Below are 23,103 nucleotides of genomic sequence, written 5' to 3'. Positions count from 1 at the left end.
CCGAATGGTTAGCACGTGCGTGCTGTATCATACGGCCTGTCATTGGGTCAACTGGCGTGGTTTCGAATACCCGGTTGTACGTGACAAGGAGTAGGGTCGCCTCTCCAACCTCGTGGGTTTTTTTCCGGGTCCTCCGGTTTCCTCCCACTGCTAAAGACCCCTACGCGCAAGCGAATTATTGATAAAATTAAACCATATGTTAGTCCCGAAATAAACTAGTTTGTGTCGAGTGGACGTTAAACCCCATTTCTCTCTCTCTCTCTCTCTCTCTCTCTAAGACTTTGGATGATATTGGGTTAGAGACTTAGTCACTTTAATCTGTCTCTATAACCTGTCTAAGTCTAATAAAATATATTTACTGTCTCTTCAAATGAATAATACTGATGCTCTTAACATTTCTAATGAATCCATTTCCCGAAAAAGACCCTGGGGCCGGTTGCTCAAAACTAAGTTACTTTAACGATCCGTTAAATTCTAACTGATATCGTTACCTTGCTAACGTGTCGTTTGTTAACGGTCCGTTAAATTTATGTTGCTGGAAAGTCCATTTCATTATCCGTTAGCTAACGGGCTGATTAAAGTTAATCCAAGAACAGACTGTTTATTGGCTGAATTTTAAAATTCTAAATCGAATGTACATGTATAACAACTTCTTAGAAGTAAGTATTAACATGAAACTGAAGACAGTTGGACAACTGTGCAGTCGGTTCACAAAACTTGATTAAGACAAAAAGATAAATATAGAATTTACTACAGAAAACACTATAAAAACTATAGAATACTTTATTTTAGCATAAATCTGTAGGATAAATTATGGGATTTGCACTACAGAAGCTGTAGACTATTTGGGACCAGTATTTCCTACAGGCCCCCCAAATTCTGTAGATGACTATAGAATTTCATCCTATAGAAAATGGAATAGCCCCCCCCCCCATCGCCCAACCCTCTATAATGTTCTATAGAAAATTGAACAGGTAATCTATGATGTTTTGCTAAGGGTATACTTCGACTGACAGCTGACTAATGCCATCCTTAAACAGATAACGGAGCCCAACACCTCCATTAAATATAACGGCAAAGTTAACGGCATGTTAAAGTTAACGGGGCTTTCAGCAACAGACTTTCTCTTCTTTAAAGATAACGATCCAATAGTTCCATGTTAACGAATCGTTAATCATTAACGGAGCTTTGAACAACCGCCCCCCAGCGGGCACACAACGTTGTGACAACATTGTTCAGGGGTTGTATCACAACGTCTGAAATAGGTCAGCGGTAGGTTGTTTTGCAACAAACTCTTACGTTGTGACAACGTTGTACGGACGTCAAAGCAACATTGTCACAACGTTGTGTGGTGGTTGACGAAAAGTTGTGACAACGTTGTACGGACGTCAAAGCAACATTGTCACAACGTTGTGTGGTGGTTGACGAAAAGTTGTGACAACGTTGTACGGACGTCAAAGCAACATTGTCACAACGTTGTGTGGTGGTTGACGAAAAGTTGTGACAACGCTGTACGGACGTTCAAGCAACATTGTCACAACGTTGTGTGGTGGTTGACGAAAAGTTGTCACGACGTCAGAATTTGTTGTTTTTCAACGTTGTGTGGTGGTTGGCGAAAAGTTGTCACAACGTCAGAATTTGTTGTTTTGAGGTTGTATAAAACCCAGTATAAGCCCCATCCGAACTCCCTACAGTTCTGCCCCCACTGGACTAACGAAGACGGGAATAGGCGGTCGGCACTATGGAAGTTAAATTAGGTGTGTGTTCGGGGAAGGGGGGGGGGGGGTGCTTAAATGCCCGACAGATTTGGGCCACAGTTTTGACATAGTGAAACGATACGCGAAGTTTCAACACCCTCACTCAATTAGAATCAAAGTTATTGTGTCCCATCACAACCAATCTAATTGCTTCTTTCTGAATAAAATCAATATCAATTAATAGGACAGTACGTAGTTTCAAAACATTCAATTCAAACGATTATATTACAGTCAATATTAATGCTAGAGTCATATAACTTTGCAGTAATGGGTAAAGGTAATAGAATCTGATCATTAAATTTTAAGTAATGGTCATGTAATGAGTAATGGAAGATTTCAAAAGTAATGAGTAATGGAAATGTAATTAATTACATTCCGAAAATCATGTAATGGTCAATTACATTTCAATTACATTTAATGGCACATTCTTTGAATGGCATTTAGTAATTAGAACATAATCAAATAACGCACTTTTATGGAATAACAATTACTATGGTTTATTTCACTGCAACGTTTCAACAAGATTTCACAAGTCGTTTTCAAGCATATATACACAAATAAATAAAATGAAAAAGATATGAATATATATATAAACATCAGTGCGAACTATCCAATGGTATGCATGTCTTTAAATCTGATTGATTAAATGCTAAATTAGCACTAATCTTTAAATAGTAATAAAATGTAATTATTTACTTTCAATGTAATGGGTAATGAATGATATTGCTAAAAATGAGAAAGTAATTTTAATGCAATTGGTACTGTAATAATAATAATAATTTATTATTTATAATGCGCCTATTACCAATATAAAACACTCAATGCTCAATGGCGCAGTTAACATTTTGTGGACATCACACATAGAAAATAAAATAAAATTAAATGGATGATAAAAGAACTTAAAATGGCTTATAAAGATTATAATAAAATATGACATGTAATAAACAAATTTAAACTGTACATGTACTTAATTGGTCCCTCTTCTGTCCGGCTCATATTTTAGATGAGCCGAAACTGCTGTTATTATCTCGGCTTCATTGCAGCTCGGCTGACTGATCATTACACTATCTGAAGAATACAAAAAACTGTATATTTACTCTGTCAAATTTTGTAAATTATATAATTCAGTCCGATCAAAAAGGTGGTCCTAAAGCTGTAACAGATAATTCTGCATCCCATGAATTATGGACCAAAGGTGGCTTATTGGGTAAAACGCTGGCTCGCTTGTCTGGAGGTCGCATTTTCGGTCCCTACATTTGCCGAGAAAGTTCAGTAGGCCTGACAAGGACAACTGTTAGTCGTTTGGATGGTATGAAAAACCGAGGCCTCGTGTACACATTGACGTGCAAGTAAAAGATCTCTTGGCAGTTGGAATTCGATATAAGAATAGGCCATAGTGCCGCTGCCCGGGCAAAATTTCCTTCATAGCACGCGGTATAGCGCATGCCCATCTTCATTAGCCTAGTCTGAGCAGAACAGTAGGACGTTAAACCCCATATGAATTATATTATATATGACCCAATAACACATTCTATATGAGACACCACTTGTGTTATTACTTTCATATTCTCCATAAATTTGTACGTGTAAGAAAGGCATGGGTGTTAAATTACAAAAAAGATAGGTTGCCAGGCAACGAAACATACGCCCACAGCAGCTAAATCGTCCGGGCAGTCAACAAGAGTTATCGCATATTTTTACTTTTTTCGGTAATGAAACATTTATAATACACTAAAATCTGATTAAGAGCAACAACTCAGAAAACCATTAGAATTTGTTTGGTTTTTATAAAGTTCTGCCCCATGCTAACGTTTTGTATACAAAACTTTTAATACTGTATCATGGATTTAGCTGTCCAAGTCATAAAGATAGGTTGCCAGGCAACGAAACATACGCCCACAGCAGCTAAATCGTCCAGGCAGTCAACAACAGTTGTCACATATTTTTACTTTTTTCGGTAATGAAACATTTATAATACACTAAAATCTGATTAAGAGCAACAACTCAGAAAACTATTAAAATTTGTTTGGTTTTTATAAAGTTCTGCCCCATGCTAACGTTTTGTATACAAAACTTTTAATACTGTATCATGGATTTAGCTGTTTCAAGTCATAAAAATTCATTGAAAAGCAATATACTTGTTCGCCTCAAGATCTTAAACTCTGTGTATCAATCTGAAGTCAATCGGATATTAACTTTGGCCTCTAGAGCGTCCCCAAGATTTTTCAAAGTGATCAAGGGCCATAACTTTGGCAGTAATTATCAGAAATCTTTGAAAATCAATAGGATTCTTCGCCTCGTGACCTCAAACACTGTGTATAAATTTAAAGTCAATGAGATTAACTTTAGCCTTTAGAGCATCCACAAGGTTTTTTGAAGTGATCAAGGGCCATAACTCTGGAAGTAATTATCGAAAATCACTGAAAATGAATAGACTTCTTCGTCTCATGACCTTAAGCACTGTGTATAAATTTAAAGTCAATAGGATATAATAACTTTGGCCTCTAGAGCGTCCACAAGATTTTTTTGAAGTGATCAAAAGCCATAACTCTGGCAGTAATAATCAGAAATCGCTGAAAATCAATAGGGTTCTTCGTCTCATGACCGTAAACACTGTGTATAAATGTAAAGTCAATCGGATATTAACTTTTGCCTCTAGAGCGTCCACAAGATTTTTTGAAGTGATCAAGGGCAATAACTCTGGCAGTAATTATCGGAAATCGCTGTAAATCAATAGGCCTCTTCGTCTGGACCTTAAACCCTGTGTATAAATTTTAAGTCAATCGGATATTAACTTTGGCCTCTAGAGCGTCCACAAGATTTTTTGAAGTGATCAAGGGCCATAACTCTGGCAGTAATTATCGGAAATCGCTGAAAATCAATAGGATTCTTCGTCTCATGACCTTAAACACTGTGTATAAATTTAAAGTCAATCGGATATTAAGTTTGGCCTCTAGAGCGTCCACAAGATTTTTTGAAGTGATCAAGGGCCATAACTCTGGCAGTAATTATCGGAAATCGCTGAAAATCAATAGGCTTCTTCGTCTCATGACCTTAAACACTGTGTACAAATTTAAAGTCAATCGGATATTAACTTTGGCCTCTATAGCGTCCACAAGATTTTTTGAAGTGATCAAGGGCCATAACTCTGGCAGTAATTATCGTAAATTGCTGAAAATCAATAGGCTTCATCGTCTCATGACCTTAAACACTGCGTATAAATTTAAAGTCAAATTTGAAGTGATCAAGGGCCATAACTCTGGCAGTAATTATCGGAAATTGCTGAAAATCAATAGGCTTCTTCGTCTCATGACCTTAAACATTGTGTATAAATTTAAAGTCAATCGGATATTAACTTTGGCCTCTAGAGCGTCCACAATATTTTTTTGAAGTGATCAAAAGCCATAACTCTGGCAGTAATAATCAGAAATCGCTGAAAATCAATAGGCTTCTTCGTCTCATGACCTTAAACACTGTGTATAAATGTAAAGTCAATCGGATATTAACTTTTGCCTCTAGAGCGTCCACAAGATTTTTTGAAGTGATCAAGGGCAATAACTCTGGCAGTAATTATCGGAAATCGCTGAAAATCACTAGGCTTCTTCGTCTCATGACCTTAAACCCTGTGTATAAATTTTAAGTCAATCGGATATTAACTTTGGCCTCTAGAGCGTCCACAAGATTTTTTGAAGTGATCAAGGGCCATAACTCTGGCAGTAATTATCGGAAATCGCTGAAAATCAATAGGATTCTTCGTCTCATGACCTTAAACACTGTGTATAAATTTAAAGTCAATCGGATATTAAGTTTGGCCCCTAGAGCGTCCACAAGATTTTTTGAAGTGATCAAGGGCCATAACTCTGGCAGTAATTATCGGAAATCGCTGAAAATCAATAGGCTTCTTCGTATCATGACCTTAAACACTGTGTACAAATTTAAAGTCAATCGGATATTAACTTTGGCCTCTAGAGCGTCCACAACATTTTTTGAAGTGATCAAGCAATTGTGGACGCCGGACCGACGGACGAACGGACGGGGGCGACGACAATATACGACCACATTTCAATGTCGGCGTATAAAAAGATCAACACTCATCGATGAAGTAATAAAAACTCGTGTATGCCCATACCATGTTTGATTATCCGATATTTAAGGATATGTTCGTAAATTGAGTATGATAAAAACAAACCTCGGACAACTTTGTAAATTTCTAAGTCCATTATGGACCGCCTCCCTTTATTTCCCTTTAAATTAAATTGGGCCATTAGGGAATTAGACATCAACCTGTTAAAATAAAAAGACATACTGTTTATGCGTTTGACAATACCAGGAATTTTGACTTTCCATTCCTTGACACCTAGAAATGGACATAAATGGGTTGCAACGCATATAATAATGTAATATGAATGTATATTAACTGATTTACATTCAATCGTTTCTGTTTTTACTGTAATGTCTAATCAGTTATGTTCGGCGAAATACGCGAAGAGAGAGAGAGAAATGGGGTTTAACGTCCACTTGACACAAACTTGGTCATTTCGGGACTAACACATGGTTCAATTTTATTTCAATAATTCGCTAGCGCGTAGGGGTCTTTTTAGCAGTGGGAGGAAACCGGAGGACCCAGAGAAAACCCACCAGGTTAGACAGGCGACCAAACTCCTTGTCACGTACAACCGGGGAATCGAAACCCCGCCAGTTGACTCAATGACAGACCGTATGATACAGCGTGCGCGTGCTAACCATTCGGCCATCCAACCCCCCATACGCGAAGAGTCCAAATTGAATGCCAGTCTTTGGCGTCTGGTTATTCAAGTTTACACCCGCATATAGTATTCTCTTGGGTATATTTAACTTCATTCTTCGAGTCTCTCTATTACAAATGAAATTTGAAAGCATTCTTGCACGCGATTCGTGTGGCAATTTCAAAACTTTAACTTTGTGTTAAATATTGGACATTAGAAGCCCATCTTTTCACGTTTACAACATTGATGTTGGGTTTAATTAAACAATGAGTCCCATGGTTGCAATGTCGAAGACTGTGGATGATATTGAGTTAGAGACTTGACTCCTTTAAGACGAAGACGATTGGAAAACGAATGTACTATTATTTTATCAATTTGTTTTCAAAAGAAAGAATACGACTTTAAACTGGTAACCACCAAGGCTCATCAGATGGGTTACCTATAGCTATAACATGAAATAAATGAAACACATCTAGTATATTATTATATTTCAATCACTGTAATATTTACAATCAATGTCAGTTCAATTATGCAGGTGTATGCTCATGGATATTGATGTTGTACATTTAATAATAAAATTACCCTTCACTTGAATTAAATCTAAAACCCACAAGCATGTAATTAAAGAGCTGTGGTGTTAACAGTCGCACTAGCCCGGCATTTTATCCACCTGTCCGTAGATCGACAAAGTACAAGATTTAATTTTCAGAGCATATATGTTTTGTTGCGTGTCAACCTATCTGTTTAATTAAGATCGTAGACTTGGTTGCCTAATAATTAAGATGTATACAGCGACTTGGTTAACCGTTCATCGGTTACTACTGGTGAAACGGTTCAAAAAATTACAAACCGATATTCGTTTTCATATCATATTTGACATTCAAAACCAGGAATGGTAGCCAAAAATGTTTTCATTCACTAAAGACTATATAAATAGTTCATACAGCACAAAGTTCATATAGCATTTGTCATTTGTAATATATCACGGGAAATTAATGTCTTATTAATTCCCGCTCGAAGTTTTGTACACGTTACATTATTATTAACACTCCCTGCAAAGCTTGGGGTAGTATCAACTTATCTAAACAATTCATGAAATTGGTAACCCTATAAATTTAAAGATAATAGATAATGGGAAAGTCCATTATACAATACTATAAATATTGAAATGGCCCCTTCCAATTCCAGACATAGATTGAAATAGCTCTTTCCAAATCCAGACATAGCAAATGACCAAAAACTAAATGATTAAAATGCAATACAATTATAAAATAAAAACACTAAAGTTTCAGAACTAAAATAAATCATTTAAGAGATAATAAAACATATTTAAAATACTCAATTTACTTTGCAAGGAGGGTTCAATAATGAAATGACAATAGAAGTTCGGCTACGTGAGAAATGGCACCAGTAGAAAATAATCTACAATTACCGAAACAATTAATTCTTTTATATCATAATTATTTCTAAATGGACACAAAATATTAATTAATCGTAACATACCTAATTCTCAACTGTTACGCCTTCTAGCAACTTATAAAACTCGATAGTTTATCACAGCTCTAAAAAAGCAGCCATGCCGGTTTGGCTGGGATTCCTTTTTGGCGGAAAGATGTTTAAATTTGATTGGGCCAACTGTCAACCTTGGGTGTGTTTTAAAATAAAATATGTATAAGATAATTAATCTTGACCTTTATTGGGTTTTTTTTTTATCCGGTACATTAAATATAGATATTTTGCAATTAAGTTATGAACGTAATTAAGTTTTAAAGGTGTAATAAACGTTTAATAAATGTTTTTAAAAAAAAAAAATTTTCAAATGGCGTGTATAGGTAATTGTTACCTATTCATTGGGGGTTCTTTATAAACGGTTCATAAACGTTTAAAAAATCATATTTACGGTACTACGTTTTAATGGAAAATTTTGTAAGAAAACATCAATTATGAACGTTATCGAAACATATTATATTAAACATTTTTATCAATATTTATCGAAAACTTCTGAAAAACTTACACTTAAAACATTTAAAAAACGTTTAATAAATATTTTTTTTTTTACATAACCTTTTAGAAACAAGAAAAATAATAAAAACAAAAACAAAAAACGTTTTTGAAATATTTTGTGCTTGCTGGGATTCACTTAGAACTGTAATTAATTAAATAATGGCCAGGTTTCACACTTATATATACTGAGCGCCATGGAAAACGCATCACTTAGTTTTTCGTATAACAAAATGATCCTGTAAACATATCTTATTTATTTTGCTTCTTATTGTGAACAATATTCAAATGGGAACACATCAATAACAACACATTTGTACACTTATGGATGTTTAATCTGTAATCAACGGTACAAAGTCAGAGGGGTCAAAACCAAAAGTACGACACAGATGTCAGTAGCGCGTGTGTCCTCCACGGGCTTTTACGCACGCTGTGCAGCGACGTCGCATGGAATTAACCAATGTTTGAAAGAAGGCCTGGGGCAAATTGTTCAATTCTTGGACAAGAGCAGCTTCTAAAGCAGCAATGGTGTGCATCTGTGGTCTCCGATACAGACGGCGTCCAATCTCATCCCAGACATGTTCTATTGGTGCCATGTCCGGAGACATGGCTGGCCAGTTCAAGACATTGATGTTGTTAGCAGCCAGGAAGTCCATACTAAAACGGGCGGTATGCGAACGTGCATTATCCTGTTGGAAGTGCTGAAGTTGTGGGTGCGCTCGAAACATCGGAACAACAATTGGTTGCAAGACATCATCACGGTAGGCTACAGCATTAACGCGACCCCTGCAAATGTGTAGGGCGGTCCGGCGATGAAATGTGAAGTATCCCCACATCATTACACTTCCCCCACCCCATCGATTCGTTTCGAAGACGCAGCAGTCTGCAAGACGTTCCTCAAGACGTCTCCACACACGTTGACGGCCATCAGCGTAATAAAGATGAAAGCGACTCCCATCACTGAAGAGCACACTTTGCCAGTCTACTCTTCTCCATGTCTGGTGTGTCCTTGAGCCCATATCAAACGCCGCTGACGGTGATGATCCCTGAGGATAGCTCCAACATAAGGTCGTCGTCGAGTCCTACTTCTCTTAGACGACGTCTTACGGTGTTGGCACTTACTGGTCCTTGTCTTTCGACGACTGCCGCACATGTTTGAGTCGCTGGGCAGAATCTGTCACGCAGATGAGTGACCCGGATGTAGCGGTCTTGAGCCTGGGTTGTAACGCGTTGTGGACCAGGACGTTGACGGTCACGCGTTGATCCAGTAACTCGAATACGTTCCACCAACCTTACAGTAGTGGACTGATGACAATTGAGGTGTCTGGCAATAATAGCACGCGTAGACATGCCAGCCCTGGACATTCCCATGGCTTCATTCCGTTGATTTTCAGTAAGTCTCGGCATCTCTAGCTCGATTCCTTCACACGTCCAACAACAAATTACGACAAATTGACGTTTCACAGTTCATGTACAACACATTAAGTTGAAAACATGCTTTTAAAGGGCTCACACACAATGCTGCACGTGAATATTGGGTTTTTCATGTGCATCTCATGCAATTTTTTTTTGTGCACACGGGCCGAAATTTTTTGCGTTTGGGAGCATTGTGTGAAACAATAGTTCATAGTATTGCATAATATTATACATACAAAACCAACTAGTAATAAAATATTTGGGAAAAAAAAGTGATGCGTTTTCCATGGCGCTCAGTAATATAACGGTATCTACTTAAAATGATCATTTAAATACTTAAAAGAGATTGAATTGATTTCATTATTCTTTTATTATTATTTCTTTTTTTTATACCGGAATAGTGTTATTAAATTTACATTAGCACTATTAGATGTCGATCTACGGCTGTTTTTATTAATAATTTGTTTAGTGAAGCCGAATGATAAAAATCGCGTTAAGTCTACGTCGATCGAGATTTTGCCGTGGGTAACAAAACTCCTTCAAATCAAATAGCCCAGTGACGTGTAGAATAGATCAAATGGCTTGCTATGTGTCGCAAATTATTCGTTTAACGGCTATGTATATGAGTAATATGAAAAAACTAATGATGAGAGATTTCATTTAGATTAGATCTACTTGCGCAACACATCAACGCAAATGTCTAGCCTAGACTAGTGCAGATCACGTCGGTTCTAAATTCTACGTCGCTTGGCCTAGACTCGTGTATTCTGAGCGGACTGACACAATCATGCAGCTGGTCCAGCTAGTTTTAATAGTTAAAGCAAGAATTTCATATTTTCTAAGAAAGTCAAAACATAATTATTTCTATATCTTTTGCTCAATAGGCTGTCAACTCAATATTATAGGATCATAGGTATCATTATGACACTCAGCGGACTGACACAATCATGCAGCTGGTCCAGCTAGTTTTAATAGTTAAAGCAAGAATTTCATATTTTCTAAGAAAGTCAAAACATAATTATTTCTATATCTTTTGCTCAATAGGCTGTCAACTCAATATTATAGGATCATAGGTATCATTATGACACTTATAAAATCATTCACACCGGAAATAATAACACAATTACCACCTTTGTTGTTCTACCCCCCCCCCCTATGGAAAAACTATCTGCAAACGTTTGAATTTGAAGTTGAAAATGATATTTTGGCCAATTTCTCAACTGGCAATAGTGAATTATAGGAATAATAGGATTATTCTGTAACAAGGTAGGACTGTTTATAGATACCATCTATACTATTCAAAAAAAGTAGGGGATATTTGATTTTTAATTGTTATTAAAGTCACCTAATGAAACTGACGAAGAAACAAATGACAAAATGAAATGAAGTTCACATTCATCGATTTATTCCAAATGATCGTTAGACTAAGTAAGGCACAGACTGACCATTATAAGGGTAAAATGATACCCGGGGTCAAACAGCAAAGTTACCACAGCATCACAACCAAGTCAGTAACGGGTAAATCCTCCTCTGTTTGCCAAACAAGCATTGATCCGACGTGGCATACTCCTAATGAGACGTCTAAGGTCATTTTGGTCCAGATTGTCCCATTCCTGTTGCAACGCAGCAGCAAGTTCTTGGACATTGGCAGGACGTTGTTGACGTTGACGTAACCTCTGTCCAAGCATGTCCCAGACATGCTCGATGGGGGAGAGGTCGGGACTCAGTGCTGGCCAAGGTAATGTGGTGATGTTCTGTTGTTGGAGGTAACCTGTAACGATCCTGGCCCTGTGACATCTTGCGTTGTCATCCTGGAAGATGAAACGGCGGCCATGACGTCGTGCGAACGGCACAACATGGACTGCCAAGATGTTGTCCCGGTAGTACTGGCCTGTAACACGCCCTGCAACAACATGTAAAGCCGTTCTTCCAGCAACAGTGATGCCTCCCCACACCATAACAGAACCACCCCCAAATCGATCGTGTCTGATGACGTTAACGTCTTGGAAGCGCTCGTTTCGACGACGCCACACCCTCCTACGTCTGTCCAAAAAATCAACAGCGAACCTTGACTCATCTGAAAACATCACATTGCTCCAGCGTCGATTATCCCAGTGTTGACGATCCCTACACCAACGACGTCTTGCCTGAATGTGATGATCTCTCAAACAAGGGATCACGCGAGGACGTCGGGCGCGAAGGTGACCCCTATGCAGTCGATTCCGAATCGTCTGGCCACTCACTCTCACACCAGTGTCTGTTTGAAGACGAGCGCTGATCTGATTTGCTGTGATGACACGATTTCTCAAGGCCAAGGTACGGATAAATCGATCCTGGGCTTGAGTTGTCGCCCTTGGTCGACCTGAGCGTGGTCTGTCCTGTACAGATTGTGTATCACGGTATCTGGACCATAGCCTGCTTATGACAGACTGAGAAACATTCATCGTCCGCGCCACAACCGCCTGTGTTGTGCCGATCTGTAGCATGCCAAGGGCACGTAACCTTTCAATATGGGTAAGCCGACGCATATCAAAATTTGTTTTCTGGTCACTAAAACAATTAAACTGATGTTTCCACCCTGGAATTCAATGCCACAATGACTGTAACATTCAAAGTCAGAGTCGTGCAAATCTTGGGTTGGACCCCCATGATGATCCCAAGCATCACCTGCATTCCATGCGGTAGCTATTGGTGCGTTTGGGCGTCACATGTAACTGGAAATGTTTCTTCTGTTAGGTTCTATAGTGACTTTTTTCGTAGTCATTTGCATATTTTAGTATTATGCCCCAAAATCAAATATCCCCTACTTTTTTTGAATAGTATATTTTAAAGCTTTACTTTAATACATTTTAAAAATATAACTTAAAAATATGAAATTCACTCGGCACAGCTGCAGTCTGAGTGTGTTTTGAAATGAACGTCGCCACTTACATCGCGGTCGTCAACAAAGTCCATGCCTACATTGCCGGTAATCATATTCGAGGGGCTTTCATATTCAACTTAATAATAATAGTCTCTGTTACTACATGATGTATGTATAGGTGCGCGTGTTTTACATACATGTAAATATATTTGGTGTTTTTGTTGTTTTATAGCCATTGATAATGCTGTTGCGTAGGTAGCCTAATGTTTTGTTTGTATTTGTATGCTGTCTCTAATAGCCTAATGGGGTGTTAAGATACAATATAATTTTATCTGATATATATTAGCCTTAGAAGAAGCAATTGACGATTTTTATATCCCTTCCACATACCCGGTTGAGAGTTAAAATAATAGAACTTACCTTCGGCACGAACCAAAAAACCAATATGGCGTCCCAGAAGCATCTTTCGCGGCAACATTTAGAGTCACGTTATCAGTTTCCGCGGGAAAAAAAACCGCTAGTGTTACCAGATAATTTACTGAAGAATTAACCGGAATATTTGTCAGCTTCTAGTTGTTTTACAATAAGCCTTAAATAAAATGTATTATAGTTTGTATTGTGTTATTAAATCTCGATCTACGTCGTTAACCAATACAACTGTACCCAAGATCATACGTCAATTTCTATAGATAAGCGCATTGCAATTCCTGTTTTAGGCCCGTATTATGCACTGAATTTGTGTAGCAAACGCTGCACACTACACAATATGCATTAATCACCATTTTCTGTGCTTTGTGTTATTATTTCAATTGAAAAACACCGGATGTAAAAACAGCGACATTTAGGTGCGGGAGAGGCATCTCGTTTACAGTTCATAATACATTTTTATAATACTTGACGGACGCAAACGCCTTTTCTTGCTTTCCCAACCCGTGTGCTCAGGAACATGAAAGCAAGCCAGTATTGCCTATTTAGTACACCAATAACTTTAATGCATTAAAGGAAATTATGATTTCCGAAAAATTATAAATCAAATAAATGACCGATGTCGCACACCGCCGAGTGGGACCCGACGAAATGTTTCAATCCGCGATCAATGCAGTACAAATTCGCCGTGTTCAATGACAAGAAAGTGAAAATGTTTTATTATACTTAAAAATCATCGAATTTGGGGCTCTTTATTTGACTGACAAGAAAGCAAAATATTTTCTTCCAAATAACATTCTGAAAGTTCCGCTTTCACTTTCTCTCGGGATTTTGAATGTGACTTTTTACCTAAATTGCTGCCGGGAACAGGGAATGTCAGGCAATGTCATGACCTTGACTCAGGTTACAACCCCAAAATTGACCTTGCGGGTGCGGGTCACGACTTTGACCTTGACATTTATTCGCGATATCTGGGTGGTACATGAAGTTTTGGGACTTTTTCGATCCCAAGGTCAAGGGTCAGGTCAAAGGTCAAGGCCCCATTCGAAAGGTCAATGAGTTGCCTATCCATGGTCATGACCTTTGATTTGCCGCGCAGACCAGGGGCCCCACCATGTGCCCGGGAGCATCGAACTCAGTAGATATTTTGGTGACCTTGACCCTTTCAGATGACCTTGACCTACCGGGGTCATGTGGACCAAGATGACATTTTGGAAGGTCAAGGTCCAGTGGTCCTGACTTTATTAAATGGGCCCCTAGGGTTCAAAAACCAAAATACTTCCGGGGCCCCTAGCGGGTCAAGGTCACGACTTTTGGTTGGCGATTTTAAAAAATGAAGAACAAATGTTGGGTCAGTCTATCGGGTCACCAAACCCCGGGGCGATCGGAAGACATTTTTGGGGCAAATTTCCCTAGAAAGTGAAATAGCTGAGCATTACAGCGGTGTGGTCTAAGGGCAGATAACTCGCCCATCCCAAATCGGATCCGACGACCTTGAGGTCGTGGCTATTTAAACTAAATTGACCCCTGGGAGTCTCGTGGTGACCTTGGTTTGACAATCAGAGGTCAAGGTTCGAACTGCTATATATGACGTTTCGATAACGTTATGACAATGTTGTGACAACGTTTTAACAACGTTGTGACAACAACCTGTATATGAAGTTTTGATAACGTTGTGACAACGTTGTGACAACAACCTGTATATGACGTTTTGATAACGTTTTGAAGACGTTGTGACAACGTTGTGACCACGTTGTGACAACGCCGTGACAACAACCTGTATATGACGTTTTGATAACGTTGTGACAACGTTGTGAGAACAACCTGTATAATAATGACGTTTTGGTAACGTTTTGAAGACGTTGTGACAACGTTGTGACAAAGTTGTAAAACCGCTGTGACAACAACCTGTATATGACGTTTTGATAACGTTGTGACAACAACCTGTATATGACGTTTGAATAACGTTTTGATGACGTTGTGACAACGTTGTGACAACAACCTGTATATGACGTTTTGATAACGTTTTGAAGACGTTGTTACAATGTTGTGACAACGTTGTAACAACGTTGTAACAACGCCGTGACAACAACCTGTATATGACGTTTTGATAACGTTGTGACAACAACCTGTATATGACGTTAGAATAACGTCTTGATGACGTTGTGACAATGTTGCGACAACGTTGTGACAACAACCTGTATATGACGTTTTGATAACGTTTTGATGACGTTGTGACAACGTTGTGTCAACAACCTGTATATGACGTAAATACAACTTAGAATATTGGTCGAAAACACGTTGTACAACGTCACGACCAATATTGACGTTGTCACAATGTTGTAACAACGTTGCGTGCCCGCTGGGCCCCTGTTCATTAGTACGGATATTAGTAGGCGGCGTTTAAGACAAGTACCAACATGACGGGCGGAATGCAGCGGGATTCCAAGTAAAGTAATGAATTTGGGTACATTTTAGCATAGATTAAGCTGTATGCAAATGACCACCAGCGACGTTATTTGTGAAATTAACAATATTAAAGATACATTATGTAAGATTAAGATAAAGAGTTGGCCGTTCTGGCTATAATAATTCAAAAAAGTGGATAATGCAAAATAAATATATTGAAAATTTCATTCGAATTACTTTATTCTGAGTGCAGATATTCGCCTTTGAAAGTTTGACCAGATGTGTGCACTGATTGTAACCACCGTACTCGTTGTTCGAATGTTAGCCTCGCTTGAACATTTTTAGATTACATCATTTAAATGGCTGAACCGTTCTAATCTACTCAAAATCGGACCTATCCGATTGCATCAAGACTTGATTATGGTCTTATCATGTTAATAAATGTCTAATAAATAGTGTATGTAACATTTAAGGCCTAAAGAAAGACCCACAATAGGCCGATTTAGTTCTTGCATAATGTATGTTTAATAATTATTGCATTTTAATGGATGTTAGAAAAATATAAAACGGTTCTGATGCTCAAGATAGGCTGATTAAATAAAGCCTGTAATCATTGCAGCAGCTTGCACGTTGGATCAGAAAGTCTGTCATTGGGTCAAGTGGAATGGTTTCAATTCCCCGCTTGTACGTGACAAGGAGTAGGGTGGCTTGTCCAACCTCGTGAGTCTTCTCTGGGTCCTCCGGCTTCCTCCTACTGCTAAAGACACCTACGCGCAAGCAACACTTATTGACATAAAATTGAATCATGTGTTAGTCCCGAAATAACTTAGATTTATTAAAATTAAACCCAGCAAGGGATTTAAACCATGTGTTAGTCCTGAAATGACCTGGTCTGGGTCGCATGGCAGATTGAATTCACCGTTGAGTAAGCGTAAACGCCGCTGTCGTAGCACATTGCATGGCGTACGTCCACCTACATGACAATGGTTGACGTTACACATCATTCCGTTTAATTTCATTTAAAACTAAATTAAGCCGAGAGTAACGCATGGACGTCATTAATTTAATTGTTAGTTATCACCATGTAATATGGCCCTTGCATGTTATAAAACAAATTACACTAATAATACAGGATTTTAAAAAGGTGATAAACCTCTTGGGGCTGATCGGATGAATTATAATTAAATTCGGGTTTCAAAGATTAAGGGACAATTATTTTTTGTTTAAAGATGCATTATGTGAGATTTAGATATAAAGTTTCTTTCAATCTGATTAAAATACAGATCTATATTTCGTTTCGTTTTTTTTAAATGAAATGAAATGGGGTTTGAAATGACATGAAATGAAATGGGGTTTAACGTCCTACTGTTTTGCTCCGAACTGGGCTAATGAAGACGGGCATACGCCATACAGTGTGCTATGAGGGAAATTTTGCCCGGACAGCGGCACTACGGCCTACTCTTATATCGAATTCCAACTGTCAAGTGATCTTTTACGTGCATTCCAATGTATACACGGGACCTCGGTTTTTCGTCGCATCTGAAGGACTAGACAGCTGTCCTTTTCAGGCCCTCCGTTCTGCACCACTGACAAGGAATGGAGGGCCTGACAAGGACAGCTGTTTTTAACCATTCGATGTACATGAAATGAAATGAGGTTTAGCGTCTTACTGTTCTGCTCCGAACTACGGCCTACTCTTATATCGAATTCCATCTGTCAAGGGATCTTTTACGTGCACGCCAATGTGTACACGGGACCTCGGTTGTTCGTTCCACCCGAACGACTAGACAGCTGTCCTGCATCACTGAACCACGCCGGAAAATCTGGATGAACTTTCTCGGCCAATGCAGGAATCGAACACCCGACCTCAAGGCTAGCGAGCCAGCGTCTTACCCACTTTCGATGATCCCCTACTTTCGATGACCTACACTACATGAAGATCTGACCAATTGTAGTAAAAGATCGGGTCGGAGGTCGTACGAACGACTTTTGACCCTATGATGTCAGACATTGATTAATCTATCAGCGTTAACGTTTGTAGTGGTTTACCCACAGTTCCGTGCATCGCACGCCAATAAGTCGCCGTAACAGATGGTTTCATGGGCTAATCCCTCACGCCACCCAGAACGGAGGTTATATAACAACTCTTCCAGATCCTAGTGTAGTACAGATAAATAAAACGAAATTTTGAACTATAAAAAACGAAACGAAATAGGATCTGTGTTTTAATCACATTGAGTTTCTTTAGGATGAATTTCTGTAGTTTTCTACAGAATTTTGGCGGCCCAAAATATCCAACAGTTTCTGTCTCTAGTGCAAATCCTATAGTTTTTCCTGCAGATTTATGGTAAAATTTCTATAGGAAAATACTATTGTATTATATAGATTCCTGTATAGTGTTTTCTGTAGTAAATTCTACAGTTATCTGTCTTTAATAAAGTTTTGTGAACAAATTGCACAGTTGACATACTTTCTCTAGTTCCTTGTTTATACTAACATTGAATTTAAAAATTTAAAATTCAGCCAACGTTAACAGTCTTCTCTTGGGTTAACTTTAATCAGTCCGTTAGCTAATGGAAAATGAAATTGACTTTCCAACAACAGAAATTTAACAAACGACACGTTAGCAAGATAACGATCCGTTCGAGTTTAACGAATCGTTAAAATAACGGAGTTTTGAACAACACCATGCGAATTAATTTTTAAAATAAAATTGAATCATATGTTAGTCCCGAAATGACCAAGTTTGTGTCAAGTGGACGTTAAACCCCCCTCTCCCTCTCTCTCTCTCTCTCTCTCTCTCTCACTCGCTTGTTTATGAATCCATATAATTTTTTATATATTGTTTGTAAATATTTGGTTCTTTGTGTCGGTTCTGTATGACAACACTGGTTTAACTTCATATGATACTTTATTGTTCTTTAATCTTTAAACATACCATGTACAAATTAATTTTAATCCGATTGGTGTAAACTTGCCGTATACGTACCGAAAAGTAATGTCGTCCATCTTATGTGCCCTTCAAGAAGACTCCGTAATTAGCTTGTGTTGAGGGAGCCGTGGTCCTAGTTTGGCTTGACACCCTTGGGTGCCAACTCTCAACTAACTTACATGGCCCTTGTTCTAGCATTATAACCTCACTTCTAGACAAAGGATGACCGAAGAGATTATACAGCTGGCTATATATTGCATCATAACTCAGACCAGGGATAGTAACTAATGATTTCTACGTAGCCATTGGCCGTGCCAGACCAGTGCCAAAGTCGCCCATCTGTGGGTCATAACACGATAAGAATGTTTTGATCAATTTTATGTATGGAAGGTGTTAATTGAACTATTGAAATAAAAATTGTACCTTATATTATTCCCGAAATTACCTAGTTTATGTGGAGTGGACGTTTAACCCCATTTCACCCTGTTTGTTATTTCTGCCATATTATCGGAGTCTAACTAAGAATGAACAACAATTTAAAAAAATGTTTCTTGAAGGTCAAATAAAACCATGGTTCTCAAAAAGAAAAAAAAATGTCCATTAGGTAATTTCTTACAATATTTGTTACTTCTAGAACTAAGTAGAAATAAAAGTTAAGATAATTAGTTTTTAAAAGATTAAATACCAATCTGATTAAACACAGATCCTATCTCGTTTCGTTTCGTTTTTATAGTTTCTAAATAAATTTTTAATAATATTGGTAAATACTAACATGGTTCTAAAAGACTAAAACACATAGAAAGGTCATCTAATGGATAAAATCGATTTAAAGTATCTACCTGTTTGGGATGTAAGACGAATACATCCGACAATCTCATCAATATCGGATGCCATTTCCCTCCGATTAACTCTAGCACCAGAAAAATTGTCTTTTCTTTGAAGACGGAATTCAAATCCTTTTTAAACAATCAAATTACCTATATTGGTATACAGGTCTTCCTTATGGTGGGAATTTGAAACCCCAAGCATTTAAAGTTGGATCTGGTAGTTTATATTATGATTGGCTGACAAACTAACCCAAAGGTCAAGGGCGCATATCCAAAGCGGGGTCGTCTGGCGGTCCGGACCCTTCCGTACTTGCACTGAGCCCATAATGTTTCTCCTTCATTCAAATGTGCGATGTATTTTCAGCGTTTTGGACCTCACTCGATCCACTCCAATCAGGGCTTCTGATTATATCAAATTCTCCACATTCTCCATTCGGCCACATCCCTCCCGTACCTGCAAAGATGTATTGACAGAAAACAAGCGTGGGGAGCTAAAATGAACCATGTCTTAGTCCCGAAATGACCATTTACTCAACTTTCAATCACTGTTTATGAGAAATATCTTTGATCCAGAAACACAAAACTTTGCACCTGGTTTCTTATTGAATTATTTGATACATTAAAACAACAAAAGATTTATAAAGGGCTATATTTTAGTTAAAATAAGGCGAACAGTTCTGAGTAAATTCTTAAATCTGAGAATGCTTTGTGAACTCGAGACCAGATAGTTGCACTTAACTAAGATACAGATTTTATAAGAGCGCCTTCCACACAGAATTAATCACAATATATACCACACTGGGACTCTCTTTAACGTACATAGCTCATGTTTATTATTTACGAAATGAAATGAAATGGGGTTTAGCGTCCTACTGTTCTTTTACGTGCACGCCAATGTGTACACGATGACTCGGGTTTTCGTCACACTATTCCTTGTCGGGCGCTCCGTTCTGCATCACTGACAAGGGGGAACCACGACGAAATCACCCGATTAGATTTTATTACATATTTCGAGAATGTATTTGTTGAGTAATAAAACCTTCTAGTAGTTTATTGAGGGCTGGCCGTCCTTACCGCACGGTACAAATAAAACCTTCTAGTAGTTTATCGAGGTTCGGGTGCTTCCGGAGTCCAAAATGGCCGCTTTATATAAATGAGAATTTTGGGGATAACTAACCCGAACCCTAAACCTAACCCTTTTTAAAAGACTGAACTTGGGTCTAATTTAGTTTTTACTTCTCTTAAAAGGGTAAGGGTTAGGGTTCGGGTTAGTATTCCCCTAAATACTCATTTGTATAAAGCGGCCATTTTGGTATGAGTTCTGGCTTGTTCTGGAATTTGTTGCTTCTAGTGGTGAATAATATTTGTACCGTGCGGTAAGGACGACCAGCCCTCGATAAACTACTAGAAGGTTTTATTACTCAACAAATACCTTCTCGAAGTATGTTATAAAATCTAATCGGGTGACGAAATAAACCTGAAGAACTATCACCGGGATCGAACTCGAGAACTAAGGTTTAGCGAGCCTTATTCACAACAGCTCCGACTCACAAATAAACAAGGGGATTGGTTGACACTTCTTCGTCCATTTTAGGTGACAAAGAATAGAGATTTAGCTCCTTTAACGTCACTTTCCACACAGGTTGATATCTTTGTAACGATTCATCGTACATGTATACAGGGTATTTATGGAACTAAATCAGTGTAAAAGTTTACATAAAAGGACTGAAACGGTTAACTTATCTTTGATGGCTTTTTTGATGGTTATGTTGAAAGGTTCGATCACATGTCCGTCACTGAGTCGAGTGGCGTGATTTCGATACCCCGCTTGTACGGCCAACACCGCGATCGAACCCTGTACATCCAGGTTACCGAACCAGTGCCTTCCCATAGAAACAATTATCAAGAATTCCTCAAAGTTGGAACACACTGACACCTAATAAAATACAGTCAGGTCTACCAACTGTATTAAAGATGCATTATGTAAAATGTAGACAAAAAGCTGGTCTTTCTTACTATATCAGTTCAAAAATAGATAATGAAAAAAGAATACACTGAAAATGTCATTCAAATTACTCTATTCTGGGCGAAGTCATATCTGTTTAAATGATGCAGCGTATTATCGTAGCAATGGTATTTGACAACCGAGACTAAGCCTCGATTATCCATTTCCACGTTAAATTTTAATCCAATCCATTTAAATGTCGATCATTCGGTGATCTAGACAGCTCATTATAGGTTTGTCAGAAATACGACCTGCAATAGACAGATTTAACGCTTACATAATGTATCTTTAAGCTTTTAACCAAATGTCAGGCTCTTTATCTATTTACATTTTGGCTTTTGAAGCAGAGACTTCAAAACAATTTTTTAAGCTTTCTTGCAATTTGAGAATTTGCAATTTTTCAAAAGTTATCGTTTATGAAACAGCTTATCGAGATTCTAATCATTATTTACCATACCTATTTGCACTGTATGGCGGTTTGGTTTTAAAGTAGATGTTCGATCCCTGCGTTCGCCGAGAAAGTTCATCCAGATTTTCCGGCTTGGTTCCCCCTTGTCAGTGATGCAAGACGGAGGGCCTGACAAAGACAGAAATCGAGGTCCCGTATACATATTGGAGTGCACGTAAAAGATCCCTTGACCTATAAGAGTAAGGGATAGTGCCGCTGTCTGGGCAAAATTTTCCTCATAGAACACTGTATGGCGTATGCCCGTCTTCATTAGCCCAGTTCAGAGCAGAACAGTAGGACGCTAAACCCCATTTCATTTCATTTCATTTCATTTCATTTCATTTCATTTCATTTCTGCTTTTAAAGTAGCAAAATCTATAACCTAATCTAATATCCAATATTTATGACACATTGGACATTTTAAAATCAGTCAGAGACGCCGTTTTCTCAATGCCCTTGAGCACCGTTTGTAATGATGAACCTTAATGAACGAGACAGAACTTCCGTGAGGTAATGAAATGACAACTCTTACTATATAGACAAAACGCCGTCGAAGCAGAACAGTAGGACGTCCCACTATTCTGCACCGAACTGGGCTAATGAAGACGGGCATACGCCATACAGTGTGCTATGAGGGAAATTTTGCCCGTACAGCGGCACTACGGCCTACTCTTATATCGAATTCCAACTGTCAAGGGATCTTTTACGCGCACGCCAATATGTACACGGGACCTCGGTTTTTCGTCCCATCCGTTCTGCATCACTGTCATTTATATAGACTGAACTAACTATATATTGTCAATCAATTTGGACTTCTCAAGTATTTAGCCGAACATAACTGATAGGAAATTACAGGATTATGACGAATATCGAAATAAGTACATACATCCTTATGCCCAATATAAATGTTATATAATGTATTTGTAAATGTCATGTCAAATAAAAATTCATCAGTTATTGAAAACCTAGCTAAATATATATATATATAGGGTTTACATAGGCTAAGCCTGTTCTTCAATCCCATTCAGAAAACCTGAATAAAAATATTGTTTAAAAAAAAATTTCTTTATTGTAAAATGTCCATAGTATTGATATTGTGCTACAGAAATATCATTAATTTCCAAATCAAATACATTTATTTATGAAAATTATATTTAAAACCTGTTGTGATTTACATCATTGTATATGTCTGTTCTTTGGGCTACGGCTTTGAGATTATTACGGAGAATTAAAAAAAAAAGAAAAAAGGAAAAAGAAAAAAAAAAGTTAAAAAG

At 38.1% G+C, this 23,103-nt stretch overlaps 1 long non-coding RNA gene across 2 annotated transcripts; it reads right to left on the bottom strand.

Annotated features, from left to right (window-relative positions):
- Positions 1-2,360: 2,360 nt before the first annotated feature.
- On the bottom strand, positions 2,361-13,581 carry LOC126819573 (uncharacterized). 2 transcript variants are annotated; one of them, XR_007679670.2, is made up of 3 exons: positions 13,203-13,581; positions 5,947-6,041; positions 2,361-2,825 (listed from the first exon to the last, which is right to left on the bottom strand). It is a non-coding gene; the product is annotated as an uncharacterized LOC126819573 (long non-coding RNA). The 2 variants fall into 2 exon arrangements; XR_007679671.2 differs by lacking the exon at positions 13,203-13,581 and adding an exon at positions 8,006-8,096.
- Positions 13,582-23,103: the final 9,522 nt, after the last annotated feature.

Source organism: Patella vulgata, chromosome 4 (genome assembly GCF_932274485.2).
Source record: "Patella vulgata chromosome 4, xgPatVulg1.2, whole genome shotgun sequence".
NCBI lineage: Eukaryota > Metazoa > Mollusca > Gastropoda > Patellidae > Patella > Patella vulgata.
This window is presented reverse-complemented; position numbering and strand designations above follow the sequence as displayed.